Consider the following 7,174-nt stretch of genomic DNA (forward strand, 5'->3'; position numbering starts at 1 on the left):
AACGGATACATGCGATACTGGGCGCTAAGGGTTTTTCTGGGCTGGACCTTGGGGAGCTCAGTGTGCGGGATAGTTCTTGGGCCAATGTCGCTTGGGAATTGAGTGTCTGAAAGACGAGTTTTTTTTATTTTTTAAAACTTTTCTAAACACTATTTGGAAAACAAATCTGCATTTAAAATTCAAAGTTTTTAATCTTTGACCAACAACTAACCTAACAATATGATATGGAAATTTAATTTTCTGATAAAAAGGTAATACAGTTGGATTCATACTTGAATGCCTTCACTGTGATTATGAGCTTGTTGCTACTAGCAAAAAAATGTAAAAGAAATTAATGATGAAGGTTTATTATAGAAGATTGTGCCTAGTCAAATCACGCCAAATACTTGAAAAGGATGGAGTAGTAAAATTGGCGATACCACGTATTTGTTTTTTACATGAATGAAGCTTCATTTCAAGATAAAATAGTGTCCCCGCCTCTGCACCTCACATGATGCACGCAGCCATCATATTTGTTTCTAGCATATATGATAGAATTGATAATTTGCTGATTGACGCTACATAACCATGTTCATTTGCATGAACATAGTTACACAGCACACGCATAAAAAGTTATGATATTGAAATTTAGGAAGAGGGGGAACAGTCACGTTTTTCTTAAAAAAAAGGAAAAGAAAAATCATGTGAGCATATCTCCAAAAGTACTCGAGGAAACCGAGTAACACACCTTTTTTTTTATCATTTTGCGCTTTCTATTATCATGTGCTTGTTTAAACTTTTGTGAAGAAAATGCCAACAAGAAAATAAGTATTAGTGAATAACCAAGTGTTATAATAGGGTAGGTTGGGGTCAAGAAAATGCGAATGACCGCATTAGCAACAAACTAAGCCATGCCATAAGAGTCTCACTAGGAGAAAAATGCTCCCGCACAACGTTTTCGAATCTTATGTACGAATTATTTATACAGACGACTCGTTATTAGAACCGTCTATATTAAAATTTTTAGATTAAAAAAATCTAAAAATATATTTTTCCTACCAACACCAGCTCCCTATATTATTATATAGACGCGGTCACTAGTCACACTATTTTTCATGCTAAATACCATAAGTGCGTTTTCTAGAGTCAAACCCGCAACCTTTAACCTCACACGAACATTCCTTACCATCTCACCTATCGTTCATTGCTAACCATTATATAAAAGTAATCTATATAAGATATACGCTCAAAACGAGTGGGACACTATTAATACAGATGATTCTAAACTTAGAACCGTTTACTATTCTTTTTTTTAATAGACGGTTCTAATTTGAAATTATTTGTATAATTAATGTCAATAGTAAAGACGGTTCTGGTTTATAACCGTCCGTACTGTTTTTTACAGACGGTTCTAAATTAAGATCGTTTGGACAAAAAGAAATAATACAGACGGTTATAAACTACAATAGCCTATACTAATAATATAGACGGTTCTAAATACTGTAATGTTCCGCTTTGTTGCAACTGCTCGTTACCATTTTCTTAGACGATTCTAGTTTGAAGCTATTTGTGATACCCTTTATAAAATGGATTATGTAGTAGTCCTTGAAGTCTAGTTTGAGCGTAGAAATTTGAAACACGACAAATGAGCCAAAATTGGCCCTTTTGATTATATGCATTTTTATATGAAAAGTTTTTGTTTCTAAATTGAAAATAAAGAAATGCTTCAAATTGCCGAGGACAGAAATTCCATACTTTGTTCAAAAGCTTTTTCCTACAAACGGGGTTATCGTCTTGCAAAACGCCTACAGTCAGGTATGGATTATGCATTGCACATTTGCACGTAATACTCTATCCCTTATGCGTGCACAACCGATCTGTACTGGAGATTAATCGCTATTAGTTGCAGTATAGCATGCATCGCGAGGGTACCACTGGACTGGGATTTAATTTCGGTAAAATTTTACAAATTTCGATTTTCTTCTTTCGGCAAACGAAAAGTGTTACTTCGGTCAAAAAATTCCAGTTAAGTTTGATTTTTTTTTAAAATATTGTTATTGTATATGTTGAATGCTTGGTACCCTGAGAACCAAAAGTTGTTTGTTTTTAGGGTTGATTACAAGTGCTACGCTAGTTTTTCCCAAAAAATTCTTTCACTGACAAGCTGGACCCATACCAGCAAAGGAGAAAATAGAAATTGAGATGTCGGAGGATCGAACCGGCAACCTCTTCTCTCGTGCGGTTATAGATAATCCATTAGGCTACGATTTTTCTGAGTTACAAATTTTAAATTTTAAGTACATTACTTAGGTATTCAGAAATTTTAAATTTGATAATTTTTTACCGGAATTCTGAATTAAAAGTCGTAAATTTCGATAATTCCACTGTTGAACGAACTTTTTGCAGAGCGGAATTGGAATCCCTCACGCAGGCTAATGCTGAGAGCTCCTGCCGCATCGCTGCCGTTCGGGGCCCACTTAGGTGGGTCCAGCAGTATAGCCTCTGCCATCTTGACCCCCACGTTCTGCTGAGCGATTTCAACTTCAGAAGGATCCTCCCACATTCTATTCACGTCGTCTATTTCGTGAACTAATAACTGAATAAAAAAATAGGTACATACAATCACTCTTTTGTAATATAATATCATATAAAATTTACTTCATACTTTATATTCACACTTTTCGCGCAGCCTCTGGCTCCACTCGATTGGAGATGATCAGATCCGCCACGCCACCGATCGCCGCTTCTTCCTCCACACCGCTGGTATCACGGCGGCGCGGCAGACCGCTCTCCGCTCGCAGGTAGACCCTGCAAACTCATCTTGATCCGTTCTTCACGATTTCTTGTAGGCGTCCGCGCACGATGGTGCCATCGCCAAAGCCCCCCGGCGGCATCATCGCCGTCGACGGCGTCCTGCCCGCGGACCTGCTGTTCGAAGCTGCTGCGCCTCTCGGCCAGGGAGGTGTGCCGCCTCCGCGCCGTCTGCCCCTCCTGGCGGTCCCTCACATGTGACTCCCGCTTCGTCGCCTCCTACCACCCGTCCCCGCTCCTCGCTGTGCTCAGCCAAGGGGGGAGCAGTGCGCTTGACCGGCCATTGGTCTGTCTCCGCCTTACCCCTCGGCACGGTAGAGAATATTGCGCACACTGACTCGCTTATCTATCCAACCTGGACTGCATTTGGGCAGGTACCTTCCACATGAGAGTACAAGTTGCTTCGCATTGCTGAGGACCTTGTGCACGGATACCACACGGTTTCCATGTGTGAGGTCTTCAGATTTGGCGAAGGGTTTGGACAACAGAGGAAGAAGGAAAGTACACCAGCTCGTCGTGACGGGATTGAACACTGGAGGAGGAAGGAGAGTTCACCGGCTTATCTCGATGCAGGTTGCACCAGTGAAGCGGTGGTTAATGGGGCGGCCTACTTCTTGTTTAACCTATCTGTTGGAGAACCCTTACGATGACAGAATTAGAGACATTGAGTCAGACCAGACTGTATACCTTCCTTCGACCTCGAGACGGAGCAATGGAGTGCGGCTCTCCAAGGGCCACTCGGCAGCATTCTTGAGGAAGCCAGTGGCCTGCTCAATGACACGGACCTTGCTGATCATCGGCTAGCGTTAGGTGAACTTGAAGGTTTCCTGGTTACGGTTCATTTCAATGATCGGATCTTCACCATAGACTTGTGGTTTTACCCTGAGAATTGCGTATGGCCCAAGAAGCACAGGGTACAAGTTGAATTTGGTGCCAGGGATCTTGTAGAAGAAGGTGCACAACCTTTGTTCGTGTCAGAGATGTGGTATCTTGTAGAAAATGTAGAACCTTTGTTGGTGTCGGATGAGGGAGGGATAATCCTTTTGGTGATGACGACATCATGAATAATCCAAGAATCAACAGTGCTAAAAATGTATGAGAGATGAGTCACTTTCAGTATGCCGGAGTGGGAACATACACAGGAAGTTTGTTGTGTTGATGGTGTGCCTCACAAGGTAAAGTATTACTTCAAGTCGCTAAACTAATTAACTTGGTCTCCGTGTAGCTATTCAATTCACAAATGTTGATCTCTTGCTCATCACACAAATTAAAAGGAATTCATTTTTTCACTTATACCAGTAGCAGGATAATGCAGTCATACAAGTTCTGTTGATCGGTACTATTGTTGATATGCATCAGAGATTCGGAGCTCAAATGCCAGTGCCTTCAAAGTCTTTCTGGCTCATTGCGTGTGCAGTTACCATTGATGCAAAAACGGCAGTATACCTGTGTATGAATGGTTGCTGTGTTCTGTCAGGCTCCTGCATAGTTGTGCTATTGCACTGCTGATAGGAGAGACGTACGTGGGAATTCTAAATTTACCTTGATAATTATTATTTATTGTTGACAGAAAATTATCTTGCTTTAAGGCTTTTTATTGTGCAGTTAGAACTATCATACTCGATAATTTATCTAGTAAGTATCTGGTAATGTTGTAGAGCTTATAACCCTGAATACGGCACTGCGATTGTCATGCTTAGTTGGTGAACGTACCATTTAACGGTGAGGAGGCCATTAATTCGGCGGCTTGATATCCAGTATTTTCCTACCCTTATTTTGTCAAATGACATGTTTAATTGCTTAATTAACATGAGTAGCGTTGCCACTTGATACTTTAGAAATGCCAATAATGAGTTCTCAACAGCCAAAACTAGCTCTACTGAAATTTGGCTAACCAAAAATATTGGTCGCCAAGAAAAAGTACGGTATATGACCAAGGAGGCAAGGTGACGTGCTTGCCAAATTTTTTTACAACAATCAAAAGAGTGCAAAATCCCTGAGGCTAGCGATTTTTTTTTGTTGACAAGGTTCATTTGTGCACAAGACCAAACAAGCTTTGCACCTTTTTTTTGTAACATCTCAAAATTCCAACAAAATTTCAAAAGAAATCAAATCCAAATAAAATTTCAAAACCTTTTTTGTCCTCCCCTCCTTGGGCTTATTTTGATCCAATATCTCTGAAAGGATATTTCCAGTTTCAATCCAGAACTTCCAGATTCAGAATATGAAATTGAAATTAAATAACGTCTAATAAGTTCTAGCTCAAATCAAATAAAGTCGTGTGTTCCAAATGATAATTCCAAGTAGGTTCACAGAGTATCTATTGTCAATTTTACACGAACAAGTAGATCGAGCAAATTTGTACAAATGGAGAGCAAGCAAACAAAGAGAGGAGATGCGCGATTTGATTCATTAAGTTCGGACACCACCACTTAAGGTTTCTACGTCTTCGTTGATGAGCTCGATCACACTTGAGTCGGATCTCTTTCAACCCTTTTCCTCACTAAGCTCAGTTATACTTGAGTTTGGGCTTTCACTCTTGATCTCTTCCTTTGCGGAGGTGAAATCTAAGCCTTTACAAACTTTTTGTGGCATACCACAATCTTGGGTGCTCGCCGGTAATGTCTAGCCGCCTATAAGCTCCAAGTTCCAAGAGTAACAAATGGGATGACGAACTTCTGGCCGATAAACTCGAGTGCTCAAGTTGAGAGTTATGCTCACTTGCTCTCAAACTTTCAATTTCTTAACCCAACTCACTTCTCTTCTCAAATCTCACACTAAAATAGAGTGGGAAGAGCTTTAATGATTGAGTTTGACTATTTTCGTGGAAGCACCAGCAACACAACAAAGAGGGGGTGAGGGGGTATTTATACTCAACCCCTAAAAACTAATCGTTAAAGCTAACAGACAGTACAATCCGGAACTTCCGGATTACACAGGTTAAATCCATCCGAGGACCCATATCTAGATCAAGTTTGGAGCCCCCGAACTAACCATAGAATCCGAAACTTTTAGGTTGAAACTTCAAACCATGAAAGAGAACCCCAAACCAGATGTCATCCGAAACTTTCGGCCAATCCGAAACTTTTGAGTTCAACCCAAAACTTCTAAAATCAGCACAACTGACCTTTAGAAAAACAATGACAACTTTTGATCCTGATGTCTGATTTCCACGATTTTAGACTCTACGAAAAGCTTATTCAGAGGGCTACCTATCCCACTAGAAATAATGATCTCAAACATATTGAATCAAAACTAGAAACACTCCAAAACTCAATTTGGACACTTTCACATTTTCGGCACCGGACTCCTAAAGTGAACTCTCAACATAAACATAAGTTAGCACTATCCGTTGTTTGTGGGTGTTTTGTGTCTCTCACTATGTGTCTCTCACTCTTGAGCACTGAGATACGTCAAAATATCCTACGTTGCATCTCTCTTAATAGTGTAGCACATCTATACTCAAATTCAAATGAAAAACTCGTTTGAACCACTTTGAGCCTTTGAATACTTTCTAGTACTGTTTTTTTTTTCAAACCTTGAGGGTTGCCAATGTTCATATAATCTTCATTCCATCTCTTCTTGATTTTTCATGTGATTGATGCGAATCACTCATAGCTTCTCATGGTCTCACATGGTCCATTGACACAAAAGCTTCACTCGCCTTTCACCACCGTCTTGGTCCTTCGGCGCTAAGCACTTTGTTTGCCCTTTACTATTGGATGGTCCATCGCAGCCGAGTATCGCTTGCCCTTCACCGTCTTGCCATAGAAAACCACTTTATATCTAGCGTCTTCAATGAATTCACTTTATCATATATGAGTCCAATCTTTGTTCTTCACTCTTGGCATATTGGATATGTCAATTCAACTCATACCTTCTTATTGATCCTAACCCCAACTCACTCTCAAGCACAAAACATATTGGTTAGTCCATAAAACTTCATTAACAACTTTATACCTTAAGTCATTTAATCTCCATAAGTGACTTGGCCTTTATGTTTATTGTCAAACTTCTTGAGCTTCTTCTTCTTCTTCTTCTTCTTCTTCTCATGAGAATCACCTAGATCTCATTTATCTTAATGCATATATTTAATCTTCATGATATTCCTCAATGAATTCATATCTTATCACTTATGCATCTTTTATGAAATAACCTACTAACAATTCATAATAATATTCTTAGTCTATAAGTATTGTCATTAACTTACCCGAGCATCACCTAGAGCTCATTCATCTTGATGTATATATCTTCTCCATGAATCACCTATAAAATAACTACTAACAATTCTTAATAACATTATTAGTCCATAAATATTGTCATTAATTACCAAAACCACACTTAAGGACTAGATGCACTTTCAACCTCCCTCGATCCATCTCTT

The sequence above is a fragment of the Phragmites australis genome, chromosome 5, assembly GCF_958298935.1.
Source record: "Phragmites australis chromosome 5, lpPhrAust1.1, whole genome shotgun sequence".
In the NCBI taxonomy this organism is placed as follows: Eukaryota; Viridiplantae; Streptophyta; class Magnoliopsida; order Poales; family Poaceae; genus Phragmites; species Phragmites australis.